Raw genomic sequence first — 11,365 nt, forward strand, 5'->3', positions numbered from 1 at the left:
AAAGCTGGAGATGGATCGTGTTAAAGCTTTATATTTTACTGCAGAAGAACAAGAATATGAGGTATACAATAACCACAAAAAGCAATACTGTCACTGCTGCAGGGTGTGGGGCAAAAAAGAACTGATTTGAAATGAAATGAATTTTACATGATACTTGATGTAAAAGTAAATGCAATTAAAATAATTAGCAGTCATTTTTTATTCATTATTCATTAGTCATTTTAAAGGGCATAAGCACAGATTCTACCTCTGTAGCTACGTCTCTTTCCAAAAGGTCTCTCTTTTTGCAATAAACTGCTGTCTATTAATCAGATTTAGATCTAAATTTAATCTGTCTGTGTATTCAGAATATATTAGGAGACATTTTAGGAGACAACAGTTATGTTATATGGATAATTTCACCCTTGTCCTCTTATTTGTAAATAACTATTGGAAACTATTGTAGGCTACTTAAAATGAAACTTTAAATAAACTAAAAGAAGCGGCCTAATAATAATAATAATAATAATAATAATAATAATATTGGTAGTGCACAGACACAGACCTAGCACAGAATCGACAGTGAATTACGATGAGATTGCGTTATCATTTCCACTAAATATGTGACGGGTTATAGTTATCAGGTAAATATTATTGAAATGTGGTAAAAGGACTAAATGTGAATCCAGTGTTTCTGTTCTGTATTCAAGATTTAATGCTCTGGCAAGGTGCCTATGTGAAGATAGACTCCCTTTAAGATCATCATCACAAATCAGTCCTCGGAACTGATCCTCAACACAATGACCTTGAGTGTTAACATCTCAAACTTGTATGTTTCAGCATACAATTCAGAGCACACAGGTCTAAAATTGGGCATAGCCCCTGTCCTTCTTGGGAACCAATAATTGCAAGATGTAAAGCCTTAGTCAAGAAATTGTCAAGCTCAGAGTAGACAACACTAACCTTTAATCAGGTCAATCTAAGCTAAGCTTAGCAACAGCATGTGTGATCACCTCCAGGAGCTTTTCAAACACCACAGAATGTGGTGGCAATTCGACTGCAGGTCGCTCCTTGTTGCCCACATTGAGCTCTTCAGAGTGCAATACAACCACACTGTAAAATCCGATTAGTTAAGCTTACTTGAAAAAAGCGTGCAAACCGGTTGCACTTAAAATAATGAGTACAGAAGAATTGGGTATTGTATGTTCTAGTAACTAATGCTTACAAAGTAAAATATACTTATATCCAAGTTACTGTAACTAAGAGAAACTAGTACAAAGTACTTTGCAATTTGCTTAATGTGTACTATTGGGTAAGTATGGAGTACTCAGAAGTACAAGTTCAGTATACTAACTTGCATGATGTAAACTTTACTGTTGTGTGTATTCCAAATAACACAATTATGTAAGTTAGGCTAACTGAAGTAAAATTTCCTGTAACTGCGATTTTCTAGTTTTATTTACTTTAAGAGCAGTCAGATTTACTTCATAATAGCATGCAAACTACACTAAAACTACACTTTTAATGCAACAGTAAATAAACGCCTTGTTTTAGCTGCAAATAATAGCATTCAGTAAAACATTACATTTGGTAATAAATGATTAGACATGTAGTGAAGGTATACTTTGTAAGGAATATCTATATCTAAAACATGAAAAAATGCCTGCCAACTCACTATAATTTATACCTATGTAGTGGAGTATAGGTACAAAGTAAAAATACATATTTAACACACAATCACGTTACAGTTAGAACAGGTTTATTTCTCGAAAAGTCCTTCAATTTTCACAGGTTTAAAACATTTGCATCTGTTACAACAGTCAGGAATGTGGCCAATAACAAAAGCAAAAACAAAAACTTTTGTTTCAAAGAAGTGTCATAATTACTTAGCAGAAATAGCAACTGACACTACTCTCATGCACATAATTAATAGCCATAACCATCACTCAGTCAATCAAATGCACTTTCGTGATGCTTTTAACCAAACCATTTGTAACCTTTCACCTGCAGTTGCAAAGTGCTGTGTGTGCAGCAGGATTGCAAGAACAATTATAATTGTTATAAGAACAGTTATAGTGGATTAGTCTGAGCATAAGGCATTTAAAAACCTCTGTGGAACTGCACCGCGTGTTTTTTTCCTATTAACACAATAATAGCAAAAACAAAAAAAATAACCATTTCAAAAAAGTGCCATAATGACTTAACAATGGCAACAATAGCAACTGACACTACTACAACTTTTCAACGAACTCTTCAATAATTGCACTAACTCAACAGGAGATTTTTTACAGTTTGGAGTCTTGGGGGAGTTTGTTCTCTCCCAGCCAAAGCATCACTCTCTGGATGAAGTTTAACGTGTTTCTCATGGCCCTTGGGTATTCAAGGTGGAGAGCATAAGACAGGCCAAACAAAAGGCAAAGTACTTGTGGTAGGTTTGTGAGATTTTCCATCACAATACCTCCTTCCAGAATGATGGCAGTTGATAGTGGGTTTAAGTGGAGATGACTTGAAGACACAGGTGCATCTTCACCGACAACAGTCAGCAAGCCAACAGTCACCTGTGCCCAGCCCTCATTGTCGTTTGAATCCTGTGTGACACAAAAACTCCATTACAACAGTGAAATATTATCTATCTGTCCTGCCTACACAGCCTTCAAGTCTTGTTCATTAATTTTTCATTAATTTCACTGCATCAACACATGGGCCATGGATAATTTTACTGTACACAAAAAGATCCCTGCTGCCAATCTTCCACCCCTGTCACCCAGCTGGATTGAACCCAGGACATTCTTGCTGTGAGGGACCCGAACTACCCAATGCACCACTGTGCTCCCTTCTAGTACTGAACTCACAGGGACATATTCCATATTCTTATTTTTCTGTAACTGTGTGAGAACTTACAAAGGCAGTGTTGTAGAAGTTACTCGGATCATCACCAAGTAGTACTGGGAGGCCTCTGAGAACAAGGGTACGTAGTGCTGTCACATCTGGCTTCTAGAGGAAAGAACAAATTAAGTTCAGGATAATACAACATTACAATATGAACACAAAAGTATACATGAAGAGAGTTCCATCTAAATGTATTTTTTGTGGAAATCTCCAAAACTGGTACACAGATTATCAGGAGCAAAGGACCTAGTGTTTTAACAGTACTGCAAGTTGTCAGTTCTTAAAATACAGTATTTATGCTCGTTCAACAAAAAATAACATTAAGAAACCTTTAGAAGACTTACCCCTGAATCAATCTGCTGCACAATTTCAGCTAATTTTTCTCCAACACTTCCTTTCTTGGACTTGAAGATACTGACAAAGCGTGGTGTGAAGTGGTCCAATGCATCAAAAAAGTCATTTTCTAGATTTGTGGTGGCAATCCTGTTGAACTCTGCATATACCGGCAATGCACAGCAAAAAGACACAAAAACATGTGAATAGACTAGGTATTTATTATGGGTGTAAACAAAAAAGCACATAAGTGTCCGTTCTTACTTGTCTCTCGGAAAAAAGGGCAGGCCACCGCTCCTTCAGGGTTTTCACTGGAGGTTCGGTCTCCACAATCTCCCGTCTCCGCAGTGGGAAGGTCTGATCCATCTTTGAAGCAATAACAGTTTCACTGGGGTTCCGTTTTTTCATTTCTTCAACCAGGAGCTTTCTTTCAGCCTCTAGTCCATCTTCATTCTGCCCCTCAGGTAGGTTAGGTAAGTAATTCACCTCATACCTTTTTGGTCTTTTGAGGCCTTTTGATGCCATTTGTGTGGCGCACTTTATCCCTGTGTTTATTGCAACCTCTGCACATCCAGCTTTTCTCAGTTTAGTGTGATAATTTCCCATTTTGTACATCAAGCTGTTCTTCCAGCCAGAGCACCCATCTGGTGAGCCTGGTTCCCTCAGACAAGGATGTTTTGTTATGAGTGCTACTGCCACAGAATGGCATCGTTCTTCATTTGGATAGGCATCAAATTTGTAGATCTCCTCAGCAAGTTTCTCCAAAATACCATGCTTCATGTCTCTTGGTACATTCAGGTAAGTACGGTCTCGTAAAAACAGAAGATTTGCCTGTCTCAGTCTGAATTCCACATCAACTGGGAAATTTGGAATGTCAAAAAATTCTGGCCATCGCTCTTGTCTTGTTGATGAGCTTGGTGTCAACAGAATCTCTGTATCATCTGAGGAGACTGGGGGTGGAGGTAGGTATCAGTGTCAGTGTCACCAAAGCTATGACCTTGACAGTAGCTTTTGTAGGTGGCAAATCTTGTACATCATCAAGGTTACAGAGGGAATTATCAAAGTCAGGATCTTCGTACATGAGAGAAAAGTCATCCTTGAGCTTGCATTTTTCTTTAACTATTTTGTAAAGTTCTTCTACTGTTTCTGGTTTCCCATCTAGTGAGACTTTATGTATGTTCTGTTCATTTACAAAAATTCTTAGTTTATAGCGTCCCATGGTCCTAGAGAGAGCAAACATAACCTCAGTGCCAATTTCACATGCAATCATTCAGCATAATATATAACGCTTCAGTATCACATACACATTGCCCTTTATTCGATAGGAGGATAAGGGGAAAGGATCATTTAGATCAAGGTTTTTTGTAAATTCTTAAAATTGCGAGTGTCATGCACAACCTTTTTAAAAAAAACTGTGCTTCCCTTCAAAACGCATTGTCCACACATCTACGAGTGGGCCGAAGATTTTATCATTTGAGGGTAGTGTTCAATAAAATGATGTTTTGGACGAAGTTTGTAGGTTGGAAAGGTTTGCTGCAGTAACTCTCTATGTTCTGAGATTTTGCATTCCAGGAAGTGTGAGGACATCACTATCTCTAGTATATCTTTTAGAAGCATACGTATCTCCCATGCCTGGTCTCCCTCTGGGATATTGTGTCCTATCATCAATGGAAGGAGCCTCAGGAGAGACCAGTTTTCATGGCCATTGCCCCCGATAGTTTTCTTGGAGATGTGAGTCTTTGGAATTATTTGTGGTTGGTCAGCTTTATCAGAAAATGTGTAAGGAAACTGTTTAATGGCCTTATTCAGAGAGTCCAAAGAAATATACTGCTTGGTAACCAAATCCTGAAGACACAGTGACAGTTCTGCTGCACAATACCCTCCAAAAAGTCATGCAGGATGTCAGGTGGAAAACCATCGACCACATGAAAGTGTCTCAGATTTTCACTGAATGGACACCCTCTTTTAACACCATGATGTCTGGCCATAGCAGGGTCATGTACAACATCCTGTACATGTCTGTCATGATTCTCTCTTGTCCTTAAATGGAGTAGACCTGATCTGACCTCCTTATCCTGTATCTCATGTTGCTTACACATACAAAACCGACAGAAGTAATCGGCTGCAAAACTCTCCTGGAATCCTGCCACAGAGTGAGCCCCCAAGTTGTCTGCTGCTACATACAACACAGTGCCTTTAACACTTTCTGCTAGTTGTTCAACATAAACACCATGTTCCTCTAGGATTGCAAGATCCTGAATGAGGGGACGAAGGATTTCTGCATAGCCATGTTCCTTCGCGGTATTAACTTTACACAAAAGTGCAAGTTGTATGGAGTGCAGAGCTGACCGATATTTGGAATCAAGGTTAGCAATCACCCAATATACTGCGCATAGCTTGTGCTTTTTCTTGGATGTCCCCAATGGATTAGCCACTTCAAAATCATCTATATATAGCCCAAGAGTAATCCTAAACTCTTCTACATTCAAAAGAACATTTTCTTTGACGTGAGAGCCATCTCTGAATGAGAGGTATCCTTCTGATGAAAGAGTCTTTTCGTGCAGCACCTTATCCAAAATATCCTTATTGTTTAACAAAGCTTGCAACATTTTCAGTATGGGAACATACACAAATGAACTACCTCTGCAGAATTCAACTGGCATAACAACTGGAAATTTTTGCTGAAAATAAGATGCTCTCCTGCTAGCTGTTGACAGGGATCCTCCTGTATTGGTGAACTTAAGCAAGACATTACTTTGTGTAACTACACTTACAATATCATTCACTATGGTATCATCCACATCACCACAATGCTGACTGATAATCTTCTGCACTGCACTTTGTATGAGTGGCCTTGAAAGTAAATGGATCTGGTTGATCTGCTGTACAACTTCTTGTACAGCAATTTCAGATATGTGCAGGACTGTCTGCATTTTTAAAAACAGAGCAGCGAGGTTATGTTCTAGCTGAGTTTCCAAGTCCTGTGTGTCACCCAGAGACTCCTCATATTCACACTCAAAGTCATCCTGTGAAGAAACATTCTCTTCTTCGGTCCCCTCATCTGGTTGTTCAATGTTGTGTACTATTCCTGGTTTAAAATGTGGTGTAGTACTCCTACTGTGAATCCTACTTTTGTGTGCATTAAATGTTGAATATACATTGCTCTGAAAATCACAGCCTTCGTACGGACACACAACTCTTTGCTTAAGTTTTAAATGACTGCGCAAGTGTGTGAAAAACTCTGCTTCAGTGCAGGGCTCCATGTATTCACATAAGTGGCAATGGAATGCAGCTGTGGATTTACTTCTTTGCCTGTCTGATCGAGGATGCTAAACAGATAAATGCACTTTGAGTGCATTAAAAGATTTGAGTGTGCACAAGCAATCACCATGAAGACAGGGTATCGGCGGCTGCCGTGTAAAACCACCATGTTTCAGGCGACAGTGTTTCAACAACTGTCCTCTTTTATCTGTGTAAAAAATGCACTGCTTACAGGTCCACTGCATCTGCAATAGGTTATTTTAAAAGGAAAGTTTTAGTGTAATTTTCCACACACACAGAAAATGTGCACATGTGCAATAATCCATACTTATTAATTCACAATCCATATTTACTCATCAATCAATGTTGTTATTTTATCATGCCACTCTTCTTTGCTTTTACTTTACTATTATCATATTATTATTACTATTATTACTATTCTATTTTTATCATCAGTATTGTAGCATTATATACCATAAAAAGTATTTATGGTATATAGTGCTACATCTGAAACAAAATAGCTATCTTTTAAAGACAGCTATGCTGTTGGGATGCATGAGAAAAAGAAATAACAGTGTTGCACTGAAACATAAATACACAACTGATTCAGTCATATAACATTAAGGACCTTGCATAAGGATCCGGCTGGATATCACATACGCCCTCTCTGGGATTTGAACCCCGGTCTCTTGTTTCCCGCCGAATTGCAAGTGAAAATTTCGAGGAACCGAGTGTTTCCAGTGTTTCGGGAAGAGTTAACGTTAACCTTCGTTCTCTGGATCTCTCTCTGTTTACATCATACAAACATTCATGTTTTTCCCCCGCTACGTTCAACAAATATCAGCGTAGCGGTCGACAGAAAAAAAGACAGAAAAGGCATTAACACCACGTTAGCCTAGCACTAGCTTAGCGACCACATTAGCGATGTTAGCTTAGTAATAGTTTAGTACATTTCTAAGACAAAAAGCTCACCAAGACGGTTGGAAGGTCATCTACTCAATATGTTCAGTGGTCGTATCGTCCACTTTTACAGTCACTCCCCACCCCACCCGGTTATGACCGTTTTATTAATTTCTGAGTGGTGTTTCTCTTCTCCCTCTCTCGGAAGAGTACCGGGACAGCCACCAAGACATTTCTCAACTTGTGCAGTGTTTGCTAGCTAAGTTAATATGAAACAAATGATAGCTTGCGTTATAACAGAAGTAGAATGATCAAATTCACACACACTTATTATTTGTTTGATAACTTACCTCACTGTTCTTTACATGAAGAGATCCTCGAATTGCAGTCAAATATGTCGGCACGGTGTCTGGGCGCGAGACTGTCCACTGACTTCTACTGCACATGCGCACATCTGATTGCTTTTAGGATACGTTAGAAAATACTCGCTTCATTCATTTGTTTAAGTCTGCCATTTTGGTGTCTCCTCTGTTTAGTTTTCGAACCTTTTCCTGGCACTACCTTGTAAGTGTTCCTGCTCCATCTGAAGCTTTTCAACCCAGTGGTGTGGTGGAAGATCACACCATTTGAATCACAGGGAATGGTTTGGGTTTTGCTTGGGTCTGTCTAGTCAAAGTGTAATAATCACACTCACTCTGTTCCAGCAACATTATTATTCACTTTTCTAATCTGTGATTGCCCCTTAACTCATTATCAAGCAGAGGATTTACTCTTATTTACCATTATTAACCTTCCTGTTAAAATAATAATAATGTTTTATTTATATAGCACCTTTCTCAAACACAGTGTCATTTAACGATCAGAATTTATGCCAATTACAAGTGGCAATAACTTTGGTTTGAGGATAGACCTTCATTTACTGAATGATGCCTAAAGGATCAAATCACACAACATAATTCTCCCATAGACAGAGACAGCTGCCAATCCATCAGCTCACACACTTACCAGGTCCAGGAGGGTGTGGGGTGTGTTATATGTGCTATAGTTCTTATTCAGTGATGCTAAAGATAAAAAATGTAGCAGACTGCAGATAGTTCCTTTAATGTTTCAGATATCATTGGAAATACATTAAAGAACTTCTGACCTCTGGCATGCACAGCCTTAAAGGGTGACTGTTGTTTGAGTTTGGGGCTGTGGGATGGCCCAGTGGGCAGTGAGTCTTTCATGCTTCTTATGAGTTGGGACATAAGAAAACAGTGATAAATTCTGAATATATCTTGGCATGATCTGCCCTGGTCTGACTGTGATACTATTTATTTATACTAAGACCTAATCTTATGATCGTGATATACTTTGTTTTGTTTTGATGAACATGTGCCAGACATGGACAGTTTCTTCTTCCTTGGAAACTCTTTAAGCCACTTGTGAACACATTAACCACCACGTCTGCTTCTGCTGACGTTTTTTGTTTACCAGTAAATAACACTACACTTACAGCTTTCTTCTCTATAAATCAGCTTCTCTATAAATCAGCTTTCTTCTCTCTAAATCCTCCCTGTTAATCTCAGTAAATTTTGAAGAGTTTTACTATTTAATCACCGTCTCTGAATGGTACTTTGGCAGTCTATTCCCTGAATTCAGCTCAGAGGTGGCGGCAGCAGGGCGTCTCAAGCTTCATCTCTGAGTTAACCTGAAAATTCTTACTGCCAGATAACAGTGACTTAATAAACCTAGTCAACATGGGACTGCACTTCATCCTACAGCATCTGTATAAATCAGGGACTAATGTGAGGCTCCTGTTCAGGGACTTCAGTTCGGCCTTCAGCACCATCGTCCAAACACTCCTCCAGACCAAACTGACCCAGCTCTCTGTTCCTAGCTATATCTGTCAGTTGATCACCAGCTTTCTGACAGATAGGCAACAGCTAGTGAAACTGGGGAAATCCACAACAAACAGCCGTACCATCAGCACTGGTGCCCCCCAGAGTTGCGTCCTCTCTCCACCGCTCTTCTCTCTTTACACCAATGACTGCACCTCTACTGATCCATCTGTCAAGCTCCTGAAATTTACGAACGACACTACAGTCATCGGCCTCATCCAGGATGGTGATGAGCACTGCAAGAACAGTGGAGTCATTCCTGGGCACCACCATCTCTCAGGACCTGAAGTGAGACACTAACATTGACTCCATTGTCAAAAAGGCCCAAAAAAGATTGTACTTTCTTTCAACCTGCCACAGGAGCTGCTAAAACAGTTCTACTCAGCAGTCATTGAGTCTATTCAGTGCAGTTCTATAACTGTCTGGTTTGGCTCAGCTACAAAGTCAGACATTAGAAGACTACAGAGAACAGTTAGGGCAGCTGAAAGGATTATTGGTGCTCCCCTGCCCACCCTTCAAGAACTGTATGCATCCAGAGTGAGGAAAAGAGCTCAGAAAATCACTCTGGACCCCTCACATCCAAGCCATCTCCATTTTCAACTTTTGCCATCTGGCCGGTGCTACAGAGCGCCAAATACTAGGACAGCCAGGCACAAGAACAGTTTCTTCACCCAAGCAATCTACCTCATGAACAGTTAAATGTTCCCCCAATTGTGCAATAAAATATGTTCAATACCAACCCAGTCTCATGCCATTACGTGCAACAGTCACGCAATTTAATCTATTGATTCGTACACACTGACACTAATGGCCCATTTTTTTCGTGACAGACAGCATGACTTTCAAACTAATTCACTTCTATGGGAATTGTCTTTCGTACCTGTAACACGTTTGTGAAGGTTTTTTTAAAATAATTGCCCTACCGAGTAAACAGTGCAAGTAACGTTAATGCAACAAAATGCATCAGTGATAAAGAAAAAAAGTTTAAGCTACTCATGCAGCCGGCTATTATTAAACCACCCAACTTACCAGACGTAGTTTGATGGGTTTTCCCCCCTTCTTCTTCTTCTTCTTCTTCTTCTTCTTTAGTCTTCTTAGTTTACACCAACGTTTATGGAGCATTACCGCCTCCTAAGGTTTTTGTGTTTGTTTTTTTATTTTTTTATTTATACAAACGTGTTACAGGAACGATTCACTCTATCATCGGGTCCACTATTAACCATCCTGTTACAATAATAATAGTATTTTATTTATGTTGCATCTTTCTCAAAATCAGTGTCACTTAATGATCAGATTTTATGCTAATTAGAAGTAGTAATTAATTTTATTGTTCAAGGATAGACCTTCTGTTACTAAAGGATCAAATCACAAAACATAATCCTCCCGTAGACAGAGACAGGTACCAGTTCATCATCTCACACTCTTACCAGGACCAGGAAGGTGTGGGGTGTGGGGGGTGTTATATGTGCTATAGTTCTTAGAGAGGCAGATTCAGTGATGCAGGAAATAAAAAATGTAGCAGACTGCAGTTAGAACCTTTAATGTGTTTCATGTGAAGATTGAAGACTAAACTTTCAAACATGATAAAGATAAAATTAGAATAATAGCCTACATATTAATCCTCACTTAAAGAGAGAGCAGTGAGGAGGAAGTGAGATTTACATTAACAGGACTGAAGAGTTTCATTTCTCCCAGAATAGAGCAGAAATTTCACCAGATGTTCAACTTCCTTCAGTCAAACTCACTGAAGCACAACACACAGCACTGAATCTACAGCTAATCCCACTCTCTCATCACACTGATCATCACTATTAACTGGAATAAAAGAACAGACAACGTCCAAAACTCAGCTTTATTTCAGCAAAAACTACAGGAAGAGCAACAGGACAGTGAAGAGAGTAAAGACAGAAATGTCAGCATTGTGTAGAATTGAAACTCTATTTAGGATGGATGATAAGCAGCTCTATGTTAAACTCTAGCTTGGATCCACTAGCCTTCACACTGACTCTTTCTGAACGTGACTGGATGATTGGCGTTGTTATGGGAGACCTTACAGCTGAACTCCTCCCCCTTTTCCCAGAGGTCTTTGCTGAGGGTCAGGGTGCTGCTGCGGCTGTAACGGC

The sequence above is a fragment of the Hemibagrus wyckioides genome, linkage group LG19 (genome assembly GCF_019097595.1).
Source record: "Hemibagrus wyckioides isolate EC202008001 linkage group LG19, SWU_Hwy_1.0, whole genome shotgun sequence".
Classification (NCBI taxonomy): domain Eukaryota; kingdom Metazoa; phylum Chordata; class Actinopteri; order Siluriformes; family Bagridae; genus Hemibagrus; species Hemibagrus wyckioides.